We start from the raw sequence: 15,831 nt of genomic DNA, 5'->3' as shown, positions 1-15,831 counted from the left end.
TGCGCAGCACCCCCTCCTCCCATGGTCACCAAGCCCAGAGGAGGGCGCAGCACCCCTCCTCCCATGGTCACCAAGCCCAGAGGAGGGCGCAGCACCTCACATGGGCCCTTATTCTGAATCGGACGGTACGGCCCGCGTGCGGCCGTACCGCCGATGTTTTTAGTCTGCACATGCGCAGAGGTCAATCTGCGCATGTGCAGCCCCATTCGCCGCAGACGTATTTCGTCCGCCGCAAAGGGGGCGTATAGGGGCGTGAGGGGCTTCATACCCTCATTTCCCTATGTATACGCCCCGCGTTTCATGGGCGTTCCCATGCAAACGCGGGGCGTATGCATGCTAATCAGGGTATGACGCCACTGATGGGGGCGGAAAGCTGACGTCGCCGGATGTCAGCTCTCAGCCCCCATACAAGCTATCACACGGACGATTGTCCGTGTGGTCTCAGCTTGCGGGAGCTGCTGTGGCGTGCGGCCCTGCCTTCGATGGTCGACGACCATCGAATGCAGGGGGCAGCTCCCACCATGGTGGAGGCGTACGCCCCACCATTTTTATGCGGATCGCCAGCCGTCCGTGTATGGACGGCCGTGGCGATCCGTCTCGTGGGCGGGGATTGGTTTGTGCGGCCGGAGCACCGTGTGCGGCCCCGGCCGCACCAACCAGAATAAGGGCCATGGTCCTCCCACACGTGTTTTTTGTGATCAATCACAAATGTTCAAAGCCAAGAAAACTATTCCCAAGAACTCACAATCCGAGCACAGTTTCACCATCTCTGGTAACCATGCAACAAAAGAAACCAAGAGAAACCAATACAGAAGACAAGAAGAAAAGGACATAACGGAACGCAAGGAGAAGGGAACATCAGATGGTGCACCAGGAACTGGAATAAATCCGGCTCAGTTCCTCTACTTCCCACCTCCACCAGCCTCTGTACATGTTACAGCAATGCGGTCATACAAAGGCCATCTACGTACACGGGTGTGTGGTTCTCTTCCTCCTGTCTGATTCACAATCACACACAACTATTGTTACAGGGCTCTAGGAGTAACCCCTGAACCCCACCGTGCGCTATCATATATAGAAGACTGTCCTTCATTGCACCATTTAGGGGGGAGGGGTTTTAACACAATTGCGCTGCTGGATATAGTAAATTATAAACTCCAAGTCAAGTGTGGGTATGACCAGAAAGGAATGAGACTGGACACGCTTGTAGAAATTAATATTTTATAAATGTAAAAAAAAAAAAAGTTCTTATTTATAAAATAGGAGAATTTATCTCACCCAGATGATTGTAGATAGCGGGGAGCCAAATAGGTGTTTGTTTAGCTCGACCCAAGTGACCCTCCAGGAGGCAGGGACAAGCAGCTGAAGAACGCTGTATGTAGAGCGGCTATGATGATTGCGCTCAGTAGCGCTCCGTGGTGTTAGTAGCCTGCGTCCCCTTGTAAGATGAACCGGGGGACCGAGCACGGTCACGGCCTGTGTAGCAGGTGCTCGTCGGAGCCAGATGATTGTAGATAGCGGGGAGCCAAATAGGTGTTTGTTTGGCTCGACCCAAGTGACCCTCCAGGAGGCAGGGACAAGCAGCTGAAGAACGCTGTATGTAGAGCGGCTATGATGATTGCGCTCAGTAGCGCTCCGTGGTGTTAGTAGCCTGCGTCCCCTTGTGAGATGAACCGGGGGACCGAGCACGGTCACGGCCCGTGTAACAGGTGCTCGTCGGAGCTATTAAGGGCGGCAGATGAATTGGCAATCAGCCGGTGGCCGCGTGAGACGCCGGCTTTGAATTTAGCGGTAAACGCTGGGAGTCAGCTGTGCGGCTGGAAGCTGAGTCGGAGGTGGAACCTTGGAGAGACGTCAGGTGAAGTATGTATTGCGTCAACGCGTTTCGTACCCTCACAGGACGGGAACTTTTTCAAGACAAGTACTGACCCACTGTGTGGGAGCTTTATTTAAAGGGCTGATTCAATCAGAAACAATCAATGAATTAACTATGTAACTTAAAAAACTTTAAAACCAAGCGCGTCCAGAATGATACAGTGTAATATCATCTACATCACAATAATCTCCGTTAAGGGAGTAACTAGCAAATATCGTTTATCATCAATAAAATCTTCTTTTAGCATATACGAGAGTTAATTAGCTATTTTAAACAGGAGAGCAATTGTAAAGCACATTGGTGAAAAATCACCTGATTATTCTAAGTAGCAAGGAGAGAGTAGTATAAATAAATATTTGTATTTATCTATATTGTTGAATACATTGAGAGTATAGTTATAATTTTCTTTATCTTTGGAAGATACATTATATGGCCTAATCTAGATATAGGAACAAATAATCAGCACACATATAAAACAAAAAATAAAAAATAAAAAATGGAAATAAAAATGATAATAATAATAATACTAAGCAAATAAACATCTATATATGTACTGGTGTACACAAAAGGACAGTATTATTCCTCAATACTTTAAGTATAGCGGTAAACTGTACATCGCATAAATCTTATTAAAGAATCATTTTACATTTATCCATATCACTTACATAACACATCGAAACACATCGTTTATATCGAAACAATATTATATATCTAGATATAGAATTGAGGTAGTGGACCTGTATATATAATTCATCCGGTTAACCAGATTTTTTAGAGAAATAGGTCTACATAGGAAGCCTAACAAATAAACTACACATTAGTCGACATTACCCTGTCGACATATGTCGTCATGAATATTTATGTCTATTAAAGCTCAAAAAGAAAAAGAAAAGAAAGAGAAAGAAAAAGAAAAAGGAAAAGAAGAAGAAGAAGAAGAAAAAAAAGAAATATTAAAAATAAAAAATATAAAAATATATATAAAAATATATATATAAATTAACAATTTAGATTCCACATATAATTATATTGAGTTTTATTAGGTTTTATTTTATAGTATTTTATTTTATTTTATAAGTAATAAAAATATATAAAAAATATATATAAAAAAGAAATTAAATATATGTCTATTTTAGGTTCCTTATTCCAATGATTTGGGAAAAAAAAAAAAAATATATATATATGTGTCTGTGTGGGATGGGGTAAGGGAGAACTGCAAACCAGGGACATCACACAATTTGTGCGTATCTCTAGTAGAACTCCTATCACCCAACCCCACACAGATTAATTCAGTAAATATCGCACTATGGATATTGCATACAACTCTTCTAATGTCATTCATTCCATGCAAGAAAAATCTAGGGCCTCATTCAGGCCTTGTGGGCTTAATGTTTCTAATTTAAAGATCCAAGCTGTCTCTGCAAGGCAGAGCTTTTTAAATCGGTCACCCCCCCTTTTGGTGTTCATGATATGTTCAATCCCCATTATTGTGAGACCTTTTGGGTCCCCATCATGTTTTTGGCAGAAATGACGGGGAACACTGTGATTTTGTATTCTTTTTTGTATATTATTTTTGTGTTCTCTGAATCTACTTTTAATACTTCTGGTAGTGCGACCCACATATTGCAACTTACATGGACACTCCAGAATATACACACAATAGCTAGTTTCACAATTAATAAATTGTTTACATTGAAAAGTTTTTTTGTTTGTAAATGATGTAATATTATTAATTCCATTTAATATGTATTTACATGTAAGGCAAATATTTTTGTTACATCTAAAACTACCTGGGGGTTTAGGTGGGAGCCATGTGGGTTTTGATATAGTGGTGATTGAAGGGAGAAGAGAAGGCGAAATGAGATCTTTCAGATTTCTGTTGCGTCTAAATGTAATTTTAGGTTTGATATGAAGATCTTGTAATATTTTATCGTGATTTATTATTTCAAAGTTTTTTTGAACAATCTTTTTAATTTGGTTGGATTTTGAGTTAAATTTTGAGATAAATGATATAGTCTCTCCAGAATTAAATATTGTTATCTTTTCTTTAGGTTTAGATTTTAATAAACTATCTCTGTTGGTCTTAGTGACTGTATCCATTGCATCCAGAAGTAAGTCTCTTGGATAGCCCCTTCTTTTGAAATTTTCAAGCATGTTTTGTGACTGAAGTAAAAATTCCTGATCCTTAGTACAATTTCTGCGTAACCTTAATAGCTGGTTTTTAGGTATATTATGAATCCAGGGTCTATAATGGCCACTGGTGTAATGAAGATAATTATTAGTACCAACTGGTTTAACATAATTAGCTGATACCAAGATGCCCCTATCTACTGAGAATGCAATATCCAGGAAATTGACCGCTGTGTAGCTAAAAGTATGGGTGAAGGTTAAATTAAAAGTGTTTGAGTTAAGGTGATTAACAAATTCTTGTGCCAAAATGTGTCCCCCTCTCCAAATAATAAACAAGTCGTCTATGAAACGGCCATAGAGGACCAGATTCTCTCTATATGGGCCACCCCATATAAGTTGTTCCTCTAGGCGGCCCATATAGAGGTTAGCAAAACTGGGTGCAAATCTGGTCCCCATGGCCGTCCCAAGGCGCTGTAAATAATAGTGATCATTAAAGAAAAAATAATTATGTGTAAGAATAAAAAGGATAGATTCCAAAATAAATTTCCTCCTTTCTGGTGATAAGGTGGTGTCGTGATTGAGATAGTGTTGAACAGCCGTCACCCCTAAATTGTGTGGAATATTAGTGTAAAGTGCCTGGACGTCAAGGGTAAGGAAAGCCCACCCTTCCGTCCAGGACAACTCGTGTGTTTTATTGAGAATGTGAGTGGTATCTTTAATATGTGAAGGGAGTGCAATAACGTGTTTTTGAAGGTGAGAATCTACAAAATGTGATAAATTAGACGTGAGGGAACCCATACCAGAAATTATCGGTCGCCCGGGAGGTGAAGTGAGGTGTTTGTGGATTTTGGGAAGAAAGTAAAAAGTGGGTGTGACCGGGTGATGTGAGTAAAGAAATTGAGATTCTTCCCTGGATATTGCATTCTCAGTTTCCGCCTCAAATAGCATAGTTTGGAATTGAGATTGGTAAAGGGTGGTGGGGTTAGAGGATAATATAGCATAATATTTATCATCACTCAGTTGTTTATATGCCTCGGATAGGTATGCCTCTCTATCCATGAGGACAACCCCACCACCCTTATCTGCCTGTTTAACTACAATAGATAGATCTTTTTAAGTTCATTTAGGGCTTTTCTTTCGTTGATACTTAAATTGTCCTTACTCCTATTTTTATTTTTACCTGTATTGTTGCAGATTTTTTTGAAATCATCCATGGTTTTATTGTAAAAAATAGTTATGGCGGGACTTTTTTGATCTAAAGGAAAAAATTGAGATTTCTTTTTAAATAGGGGTCTGCTTACAGATGTTAAAGAAGTATTAATATTGTAAGTCTCTATTTCAGGTGAATTACTTTCCAAAAGAAGGGATTCTAAGTTTGAGAGACCTTGTTGGTCTGTTTCATCCAGGACAATAGGATTATTGTCAGTCTCCAATTGTGATCGTTTTAAATCTTTAACAGCAAAATAGCGTTTCCTACATAAATCACGGGTAAATTTATTTAAATCAACAAAAAGGTCGAATATGTTCGGATCCTTCTGGGGGGCATAATTTAAACCTTTACATAACAATATTTTTTGGGGATCTGATAATTCGTGTTTAGTCAAGTTTTTTCTTTTTTTTTTTCTTCTTCTTCTTCTTCTTTTCCTTTTTCTTTTTCTTTCTCTTTCTTTTTCTTTTCTTTTTCTTTTTGAGCTTTAATAGACATAAATATTCATGACGACATATGTCGACAGGGTAATGTCGACTAATGTGTAGTTTATTTGTTAGGCTTCCTATGTAGACCTATTTCTCTAAAAAATCTGGTTAACCGGATGAATTATATATACAGGTCCACTACCTCAATTCTATATCTAGATATATAATATTGTTTCGATATAAACGATGTGTTTCGATGTGTTATGTAAGTGATATGGATAAATGTAAAATGATTCTTTAATAAGATTTATGCGATGTACAGTTTACCGCTATACTTAAAGTATTGAGGAATAATACTGTCCTTTTGTGTACACCAGTACATATATAGATGTTTATTTGCTTAGTATTATTATTATTATTATCATTTTTATTTCCCATTTTTTATTTTTTATTTTTTGTTTTATATGTGTGCTGATTATTTGTTCCTATATCTAGATTAGGCCATATAATGTATCTTCCAAAGATAAAGAAAATTATAACTATACTCTCAATGTATTCAACAATATAGATATACAAATATTTATTTATACTACTCTCTCCTTGCTACTTAGAATAATCAGGTGATTTTTCACCAATGTGCTTTACAATTGCTCTCCTGTTTAAAATAGCTAATTAACTCTCGTATATGCTAAAAGAAGATTTTATTGATGATAAACGATATTTGCTAGTTACTCCCTTAACGGAGATTATTGTGATGTAGATGATATTACACTGTATCATTCTGGACGCGCTTGGTTTTAAAGTTTTTTAAGTTACATAGTTAATTCATTGATTGTTTCTGATTGAATCAGCCCTTTAAATAAAGCTCCCACACAGTGGGTCAGTACTTGTCTTGAAAAAGTTCCCGTCCTGTGAGGGTACGAAACGCGTTGACGCAATACATACTTCACCTGACGTCTCTCCAAGGTTCCACCTCCGACTCAGCTTCCAGCCGCACAGCTGACTCCCAGCGTTTACCGCTAAATTCAAAGCCGGCGTCTCACGCGGCCACCGGCTGATTGCCAATTCATCTGCCGCCCTTAATAGCTCCGACGAGCACCTGCTACACGGGCCGTGACCGTGCTCGGTCCCCCGGTTCATCTTACAAGGGGACGCAGGCTACTAACACCACGGAGCGCTACTGAGCGCAATCATCATAGCCGCTCTACATACAGCGTTCTTCAGCTGCTTGTCCCTGCCTCCTGGAGGGTCACTTGGGTCGAGCCAAACAAACACCTATTTGGCTCCCCGCTATCTACAATCATCTGGCTCCGACGAGCACCTGCTACACAGGCCGTGACCGTGCTCGGTCCCCCGGTTCATCTTACAAGGGGACGCAGGCTACTAACACCACGGAGCGCTACTGAGCGCAATCATCATAGCCGCTCTACATACAGCGTTCTTCAGCTGCTTGTCCCTGCCTCCTGGAGGGTCACTTGGGTCGAGCTAAACAAACACCTATTTGGCTCCCCGCTATCTACAATCATCTGGGTGAGATAAATTCTCCTATTTTATAAATAAGAACTGCCTACCATCTAGTGCATGTTTGTCTACATGCTAATCTGGCTTCTTTAAATTCATGACTGCTTAATATTGTGCTTTCTTCTATTTCCTTGGAACTGAGTTAAACCCTATCATTGGGAATCTACCCCACCTTGGAGACACCTCACTATTCAAGATTTATTCTTAAATATGCTTTTTTATATATTTTAGTGTTATTGTACATGTATATGTGGTTGATAAAAAATTTTTTTTTTTACATTTATAAAATATTAATTTCTACAAGCGTGTCCAGTCTCATTCCTTTCTGGTCATACCCACACTTGACTTGGAGTTCATAATTTACTATATCCAGCAGCGCAATTGTGTTAAAACCCCTCCCCCCTAAGTTTTGTCTATCTATGAGCCTAGCGAGCTCATTTAACACGTGCAGCAGCTGGTTTTTTGTGTAATAGGTGTATAAAATATAGCACCATTGTTATATTTATTATTATTTTTATTGGAGCGCCAGGTAAGTGAATTAGTGGATACCCTTTGGTACCCCTCCTAATCCACAACCCTTGTCCTTCATTGCACCATAGCTGGGACAGCAGACGTAACGTGACCACCTCGATAGTACCAGGGGCATGGCAGCAGCTCTGGGACTGACCAAATTAGGGTCAGTGGGCACCCAAACCTCTGTATTGTTCACAATAACATGCGTGTGTACACAAGAGCTGACACTCTGTGACGGTGCTTGTTCCTCACACTGTAGGTGTCAATAATATACAATTATCACAGGTTTTAATCTTACAACAGAATATGCGACACAGGCTGACAACTCAGTGCGTCCCAGTGTTTGCAGTCACAGATTACCTTGAAAATGGGGAAATTCACCAGTTCTCACCCTCCATTGTTCCGGGTGAGACTCTGATGCCACCCCAATAGCGGCATTGCTGTCCTGGCACTAACCTAATACATTCATTACTACAGGATATCAGAGAATGAACCATATGAGACTCCCAAATAATTACCTTCCTGTCCGCCAGAGAGCCCCAGAATGCAGCACCTCAATTACAAGGCGTCTGCTCGGCAACGTTCAAAGGTAAGGACGAGACTTCCTGACGTGAGATGGTAGAACAGTAACCAAGGAATTTATGACACATCCCTACGCAATGAATGGGAACCTATAAATCAACCTGGAGATAAAGAGAGACCTGCTGTAAATGCCCCACCACAGAGGCCAGCACGTCACGGGTCCTGCCACGCACGTCACGGGCACCGCCACGCACGTCAAGGGCCCTCATAACGGGGGCAGCAGCGGCAAAGCTTACAATAAGTATGCTTGTATTACATGTTGTGTACACACGACAGCGATGTTTGCTGAAATCGCTGGGAATATGGTCGCTGGCGACCATATTGCCAGTGATGGGAATGTGCCCCGGCAATAAATCGCCAGGTGCGCGCTCCCGTTTTCAGCCCCGTTATAATCACTGGTCGTAGGAGCTTGCTCCTGCGACCAGCTGATTACCGCTGCGGTTCCCCCGGCAGAGGTTCCCTTTCATTAGCGACCATCTCTGGTCGCTGATGAAAAGGAGAAACTGAGCGATATATCTCCCCCGTGTGTACGGGGCTGAATGCGCCATTGGTGATGGTAAGGCAGAATAAAGGCCATGTAGTCAGTGAACAGCGCAGCACCCAAGTGGGGTTATTCAGCAGCATTGCGATGTGTGCTCACAGTTCTGCACAGCACCCAAGTGGGGTTATTCAGCAGCATTGCGATGTGTGCTCACAGTTCTGCATATAGATCGCCCGTCGGGAACTGTACGTGGGCAGTGGTGCAGGGTACAAGCTGTAACCTCACAGGAGGGCAGACTATTAGGTGGAAGATGCCCCTGTCCCACAAGAAAACAAGATGGAGCCAAAGCACAGAAGGCGGCCATCTTATTTAGGGGATGAATCCTCCGTAATGGAGCCAATATGGAGACGGCCCAGTAGTGCTGCCCTGCCTTCAACTATACTAATAAGGAGGATTATGTCAATTGGGGACATATGTTCTAGCAAGTGACCATGCCTTCCACTATGACCCAAATGTTAGGTACCAAGGTGTATTATACCCACACACACAATGGCCCTTATTCAGATCTGATCGCAGGACAACATTGTTCTCAAAATGGGCAAAACCATGTGCACTGCAGGTGGGGCAGATGTAACATGTGCAGAGAGAGTTAGCTGTGGAGTAGTTATTTGTTTCTGTGCAGGGTAAATACTGGCTGCATTATTTTTACACTGCATTACAGATATCAGTTTGAAGTACACCCCCCACCCAAATCTATAGCGGTGTACACACGGGGGAGATTTCAGCATAGATCGCTGGCAATATTGCCAGCGATTGGAGTGTGCACCTGCGATAAATCGCTGGGTGCGCGCTCCCGTTTTCAGCCCCCTAATGGTCACTGGTCAGAGGAGGATACTCCACTAACCAGCGGCTTCCCCTGCCTCTTCTCCCTGCCTCTCTGGTAGCAGATGAAAACGGGACACTGAACAATATGATTGCTGATCATATTGCTCCGTGTGTATGCACCATTAGATTTGGGTGGGGTTTGTTGAAACTGAAATCTAAATTGCAGAGTAAAAATAATGCAGTCAGTATTTACCCTGCACAGAAACAAAATAACTCACACAAATCTAACTCTCTCTGCACAAGTTACATCTGCCCCACCTGCAGTGCACATGGTTTTGCCAAATTTGAGAACAAATTTGTACTGCGATCAGATCTGAATAAGGGCCATTGTGACGGAGGAGCAGGAAGCCAAAGTGACGTATGGGGGGGGGGTATTCCCACCTGATCACAGATGTGCAAATGCGCACAGTTGGGAGTCGCTCGCAATGCTTCGGGCACGGTGCCTCGCTGCGCTCGGCACACTATTTTATTCTCCCACCACGCACTAGTGGATGGTAGGGCATAAAATACCACCTGTCGGCACATGTCGGCTCAAAAAACAGTGAAAAACTCATGTCGACCTAATGACTGTCGACCTATAACCATGTCGACCTTGGCCCATGTCGACCTTAAGTCATGTCGACCTTTAACCCTGTCAACCTTGGGGACAGTCGACCTAAGTCTGGTCTGACAGATGACCGTTTCCCATTTCACCGACATGCCGAAAGCCCGGAACTGGGAGATCTGAGACCCCACTGGGTTCCCAAACATCCAACCAATGTGGGTGACAGAGATCCATCACGTACCAGTCACCTGCGATAACACTCAGAACCCATTATTGGGCTAAGTGTTTCCCCCGCATACACTCTCTCTGCCAGGTACGGTCCTGTAGCTACGTCATAAATATTACACCGCTCAGCATGAGGACAGAACTGTATAGTGTCAGATTCATTTGTATAGATCTCAGGTCTCTGCAATGTCAGCACAATACACAGCATTCAATCTGCACAATCCTGTAACATCTAACCCCCCGTATTCCATCTCACCACAAGCGCCCCAGATCCAGCTGCACCAACACCCCCCCCCCCGTATTCCAGGCCAACCTCACCACAAGTGCCCCAGATCCAGCTGCTCCAACACCCCCCTCTACTACCCCCCCCCCCCACCCCCCCATATTCCAGGCCAACCTCACCACAAGCGCCCCAGATCCAGCTGCACCAAAGTCACCCTCCCCGTATTCCGGGCCAACCTCACCACAGGCGCCCCAGATCCAGCTGCACCAACACCCCCCCCCCCCCCGTATTCCAGGCCAACCTCACCACAGGTGCCCCAGATCCAGCTGCTCCAACACCCCCCTCTACTACCCCCCCCATATTCCAGGCCAACCTCACCACAAGCGCCCCAGATCCAGCTGCACCAACACCCCCCCCCCCCCCCGTATTCCAGGCCAACCTCACCACAAGTGCCCCAGATCCAGCTGCTCCAACACCCCCCTCTACTACCCCCCCCCCACCCCCCCATATTCCAGGCCAACCTCACCACAAGCGCCCCAGATCCAGCTGCACCAACACCCCCCCCCCCCCGTATTCCAGGCCAACCTCACCACAGGTGCCCCAGATCCAGCTGCTCCAACACCCCCCTCTACTACCCCCCCCCCACCCCCCCATATTCCAGGCCAACCTCACCACAAGCGCCCCAGATCCAGCTGCACCAACACCCCCCCCCCCCCGTATTCCAGGCCAACCTCACCACAAGCGCCCCAGATCCAGCTGCACCACAACACCCCCCCACCCCCCCGTATTCTGGCCGAACCTCACCACAAGCTCCCCAGATCCAGCTGCACCAACACCCCCCTCTATCCCCTCCCCCCCCCCCGTATTCCGGGCCAACCTCACCACAAGCGCCCCAGATCCAGCTGCACCAACACACCCCCCCCCCCCATATTCCGGGCCAACCTCACCACAAGCGCCCCAGATCCAGCTGCACCAACACCCCCCTCCCCGTATTCCGGGCCAACCTCAGCACAAGCACCCCAGATCCAGCTGCACCAACACCCCCTCCCCCCCGTATTCCGGGCCAACCTCACCACAAGCGCCCCAGATCCAGCTGCACCAACACCCCTCCTCCCCCCATATTCCAGGCCAATCTCACCACAAGCACCCCAGATCCAGCTGCACCAACACCCCCTCTATCCCCTCCCACCCCCGTATTCTGGCCCAACCTCACCACAAGCTCCCCAGATCCAGCTGCACCAACACCCCCCTCTATCCCCTCCCCCTAGTACTCCGAGCCAACCTCACCACAAGCGCCCCAGATCCAGCTGCACCAACACCCCCCCTCCCCCCATATTCCAGGCCAATCTCACCACAAGCACCCCAGATCCAGCTGCACCAACACCCCCTCTATCCCCTCCCACCCCCGTATTCTGGCCCAACCTCACCACAAGCTCCCCAGATCCAGCTGCACCAACCCCCCCCCCCCCCCCCGTATTCCGGGCCAGCCTCACCACAAGCGCCCCAGATCCAGCTGCACCAACACCCTTATTCCGGGCCAACCTCAGCACAAGCTCCCCAGATCCAGCTGCACCAACACCCCCCCCCTCTATCCCCTCCCACCCCCATATTCCAGGCCAATCTCACCACAAGCGCCCCAAATCCAGCTGCACCAACACCCCTCTATCCCCCCAGCACCAGATAACTAGTGTTAGGCACCCCCCGCTGTATGGTGAGGCACCAGATAACTAGTGCACCCCACCCCCCACCCCCCCGTATTCCGGGACAATCTCACCACAAGCGCCCCAGATCCAGCTGCACCAATGCCCCCCACACCCCCCTTTATTCCAGGCCAAACTCATCGCATTAGCCTCAGATCGGGTTGCACCTCACCGTATTCCGGGCCAACCTCACCACAAGAGCTCCAGATTCACCAACCCCCCCATTCCGGGACAGATTCTGGCTGCAACCCCCTCCCCACCCCATGTATTCCGAGCTAATCTTACCACCGTGTCCTAGTCACAACATGTAAGCAGCAGGTGAAAGGTAACATGTCACATCTCCATCTATAAATCACATAGTATAACTACAGTTACAGGCACACAAATATAGCAGGCAGCCCACCTGAGCAAGAGAGAGTCAGCAGCCCACCTGAGCAGGTAGGTGATCCGGCAGATGGTAAGCGGCCTACCTGAGCAGGTAGGAATTCCGGCAGATGGTAAGCGGCCCACCTGAGCAGGTAGGTGACCGGCAGATGGTAAGCGGCCCACCTGAACAGGTAGGTGATCCGGCAGATGGTAAGCGGCCCACCTGAACAGGTAGGTGATCCGGCAGATGGTAAGCGGCCCACCTGAACAGGTAGGTGATCCGGCAGATGGTAAGCGGCCTACCTGAGCAGGTAGGTGACCAGCAGATGGTAAGCGGCCCACCTGAACAGGTAGGTGATCCGGCAGATGGTAAGCGGCCCACCTGAACAGGTAGGTGATCCGGCAGATGGTAAGCGGCCCACCTGAACAGGTAGGTGATCCGGCAGATGGTAAGCGGCCCACCTGAACAGGTAGGTGACCGGCAGATGGTAAGCGGCCCACCTGAACAGGTAGGTGACCGGCAGATGGTAAGCGGCCCACCTGAGCAGGTAAGTACCTGAGTTGTCTAGATGACACAAAGAAAGCAGATGGGGGGATTGCACAGAGCACTTGGTGAAATGAACGCGGTACAGAAGTCAGACTCTAGGTAGCACAGCATTACTAGCTGTAACACAACCCAGAGATGGAAAGCAGGTGGAACGGCCTAGGATCCAGTTACAGAGAAAATGTAAATAATAATCCTATACTTACATAGAGCGTGGCCAGTCTGTGGCTCCTACACTGATGGCAGCATTACCTGTTCCTGGGAGCAACAATTAATCATTAATGCAAAGCAGCAGGCAGGGGGTGGGACACCTCGCATACACACAGGGCTTAACCACCTGCTGACCGATGGGCTGTGCATTAGTGTATTCTGTGCATCAATGTATCCTGTGCATCAGTGTATCCTGTGCATCAATGTATCCTGTGCATCAATGTATCCTGTGCATCAGTGAATTCTGTGCATCAATGTATCCTGAGCATCAGTGCATTCTGTGCATCAGCGCATCAGTGTATCCTGTGCATCAGTGTATCCTGTGCATCAGTGTATCCTGTGCATCAATGTATCCTGTGCAACAGTGAATTCTGTGCGTTGGTGTATTCTGTGCATCAGCGCATCAGTGTATCCTGTGCATCAGTGTATCCTGTGCATCAGTGTATCCTGTGCAGCAGCGCATCAGTGTATCCTGTGCAGCAGCGCATCCTGTGCATTGACGCATCAGTGTATTCTGTAGATCAGCACAGACTGTTTGTCCTTAGTTTTTATCACATTGAAACGCATTGCATGCACACGCAACGCAATGCAATGTGATGTGATCCGTGATATTTAAGCCCACAACGCACGCCCGTATCGGGGCGTGCATGGGCTGCTTCAGTGTATCCTGTGCATCAGCGCCTCAGTGTATCCCAGGGTTGCCTACCTCAGTGGTTCTCAACCTCGGTCCTCAAGGACCCCCAACAGTGCACGTATTCCAGGTCACCTGACAGGTGAACAGGTGCACTCATTAGTCACTGACACATTTTAAAAGATCACAGGTGGAGCTAATTATTTCACCTGTGATTCTGTGTGGAGACCTGGAAACTGTGCACTGTGTGGGGTCCTTGAGGACCAGGGTTGAAAACCACTGGGCTACCTTCCCCTCTCCAGGAGGACACAATGCTCTGCTCCTGGGCTTCCCTGGTAATGTAGGATTGCCAGCACCTGTGGTGACACCTTTCTTATCCGTTACCTAGCTCCCCACAGGTGCTGGCAATCATACATTATTCATACCTCCCAGCATGCCCCTCTCCAGGAGGACACAATGCTCTGCTCCTGTTCTTCCCCGGTAATGTATGATTGCCAGCACCTGTGGTGACACCTTTCTTATCAGTTACCTGGCTCCCCACAGGTGCTGGCAATCATACATTATCCATACCTCCCAGCATGCCCCTCTCCAGGAGGACAGAATGCTCTGCTCCTGGGCTTCCCTGGTGATCTATGATTGCCAGCACCTGTGGTGACACCTTTCTTATCAGTTACCTAGCTCCCACAGGTGCTGGCAATCATACATTATCCATACCTCCCAGCATGCCCCTCTCCAGGAGGACACAATGCTCTGTTCCTGGGCTTCCCTGGTAATGTATGATTGCCAGCACCTGTGGTGACACCTTTCTTATCAGTTACCTAGCTCCCCACAGGTGCTGGCAATCATACATTATCCATACCTCCCAGCATGCCCCTCTCCAGGAGGACACAATGCTCTGCTCCTAGGCTTCCCTGGTAATGTATGATTGCCAGCACCTGTGGTGACACCTTTCTTATCAGTTACCTAGCTCCCCACAGGTGCTGGTAATCATACATTATCCATACCTCCCAGCATGCCCCTCTCCAGGAGGACACAATGCTCTACTCCTGGGCTTCCCTGGTAATGTATGATTGCCAGCACCTGTGGGGACACCTTTCTTATCAGTTACCCAGCTCCCCACAGGTGCTGGCAATCCTACATTATCCATACCTCCCAGCATGCCCCTGTCCAGGAGGACACAATGCTCTGTTCCTGAGCTTCCCTGGTAATGTATGATTGCCAGCACCTGTGGTGACACCTTTCTTATCAGTTACCTAGCTCCCCACAGGTGCTGGCAATCATACATTACCAGGGAAGCCAAGGAGCAGAGCATTGTGTCCTCCTGGAGAGGGGCATGCTGGGAGGTATGGATAATGTATGATTGCCAGCACCTGTGGGGAGCTAGGTAACTGATAAGAAAGGTGTCACCACAGGTGCTGGCAATCATACATTACCAGGGAAGCCCAGGAACAGAGCATTGTGTCCTCCTGGAGAGGGGCATGCTGGGAGGTATGGATAATGTATGATTGCCAGCACCTGTGGGGAGCTAGGTAACTGATAAGAAAGGTGTCACCACAGGTGCTGGCAATCATACATTACCAGGGATGTCCAGGAGCAGAGCATTGTGTCCTCCTGGAGAGGGGCATGCTGGGAGGTATGGATAATGTATGATTGCCAGCACCTGTGGGGAGCTAGGTAACTGATAAGAAAGGTGTCACCACAGGTGCTGGCAATCATACATTACCAGGGAAGCCCAGGAGCAGAGCATTCTGTCCTCCTGGAGAGGGGC

The 15,831-nt window shown here is 46.9% G+C and overlaps 1 protein-coding gene across 4 annotated transcripts in view; it reads right to left on the bottom strand.

Annotated features, from left to right (window-relative positions):
• EPS8 (EGFR pathway substrate 8, signaling adaptor) overlaps positions 1–13,550 on the bottom strand; it is a 211,782-nt gene extending 198,232 nt beyond the window's left edge. The window contains exon 1 of one of the 4 annotated variants that reach the window (XM_083180717.1): positions 13,429–13,550. The gene's annotated coding sequence lies outside the window, so the exon portion shown is untranslated. Of the gene's footprint in view, positions 1–12,715; positions 12,735–13,428 lie in introns of those variants that run through there. The other 3 variants (XM_083180715.1, XM_083180718.1, XM_083180716.1) reach the window with 3 other exon arrangements.
• Positions 13,551–15,831: the final 2,281 nt, after the last annotated feature.

This window comes from Crinia signifera, chromosome 4 (assembly GCF_055691185.1).
Source record: "Crinia signifera chromosome 4, ASM5569118v1, whole genome shotgun sequence".
NCBI classification, from domain to species: domain Eukaryota; kingdom Metazoa; phylum Chordata; class Amphibia; order Anura; family Myobatrachidae; genus Crinia; species Crinia signifera.
The sequence above is the reverse complement of the archived record's forward strand: the minus strand, read 5'-3'. Positions and strand labels throughout refer to the sequence as shown.